The sequence below is a fragment of the Humulus lupulus genome, chromosome 6, assembly GCF_963169125.1.
Source record: "Humulus lupulus chromosome 6, drHumLupu1.1, whole genome shotgun sequence".
Lineage (NCBI taxonomy): Eukaryota > Viridiplantae > Streptophyta > Magnoliopsida > Rosales > Cannabaceae > Humulus > Humulus lupulus.
Genome location: NC_084798.1, coordinates 2921127 through 2922518, shown reverse-complemented (window position 1 = coordinate 2922518; position 1392 = coordinate 2921127).

The following is a 1392-nucleotide window of genomic DNA, read 5'->3' as shown; positions in this document are numbered from 1 at the left end:
ACAAATTAATTTTTTTTCCTAAACTAATTTATTATTTATTAAAATTTTATTAAATATAATTATCAATTTTTATATTCATGTAATTTATATTAAACAATGTTATTCAATAAACAAATTAAATTAAAATATTTAATTAGATAATATTATATCTAACTTTTATTATTTAATTAATTAAATTATTATAAATTAATTAAAAAATAAATTATTATTTATTCATAATTTTTTAATTTGTAATAATAATAATAATTTTATAAATTAATTATTATTTGACTTTAAGACTAATTTATATTTTTAAATAATTAGATAAATTTTATTAATAATATTTTAAACTTATCATTTTTGTGCCGATATCCATGTAATTGATGGTTGTAGTCAACAACCATCAATCACAAACATACCGAGACTAAGAAAATAAATTAACTACTAATTAATTTTTTTGTTCTATTTTTACAAATTATAATAATAATAATAACACATGTTCAAGCAAAAAGGAGAAAAAAGAACAAAATAACATGATAATATGCACTTATTGTTATTTTTTTTTTCTATACTCACTTTTTTTATTAAATAAACTATCTTAAATTTGTTTCAAAAAATTTCACAATCTAAACAAAATTAGTTTTCCTATTAAAAATATCAAGTTGCGATGAGAGTTAGTTAGTAGTATAAAAGATTTCACTTATTTGACTAAATACTTTTTTTTTTGACAAAAATTAATAAGTAGTTCAAAAAATTTGGTGTGGCCGCTAATAATGGCAATGGAGAAACACAGACGTGATATAATTAGTTTGTTTCAATTTTAATTTAAAAAATAATTACAATTTTTTTTAAAATAAAAAATAATTCAAAATTTATTACTAAAATTTAAAAACAATTCAAACATTAAAAAAATATTTTAAAATTTAAATTAATTTTAATTGAATTTGTATATTTTTCTAGCACTTAGTTTAATTAATATTATATAATTAAGAAAATGGTGATAAAGAAAATATGGGTGCTAATAATCTGATTGATCAAGTTTAAATCCTCTTTATTCAATATTAACAAAAACACTATATTTTCTTTAATACTAAATCATCTATTATTATATTTTATAAATTAATTTAAATTATCACTTAAATTTTGTTTTTAACCAAAACAGTCCTATAATTATTTACATACCAAGATTAAAAAATAAAGTAAGAACAAACATATATCTTAACAATAGATGTCAAGATTTACATACCAATGATACTAACTAAAGGACTCAAAACTCAAATATTGTACACTAAACAAATACAAAATAAATTATTCAAAAAATATAAAAGATATTAATTACAAAAAATATATCCACACCTGTTGAGGGTGTGCCAAGGTCGTGTGTGTGTCGGGGTCGTGGGTGTGTCGCTGTCG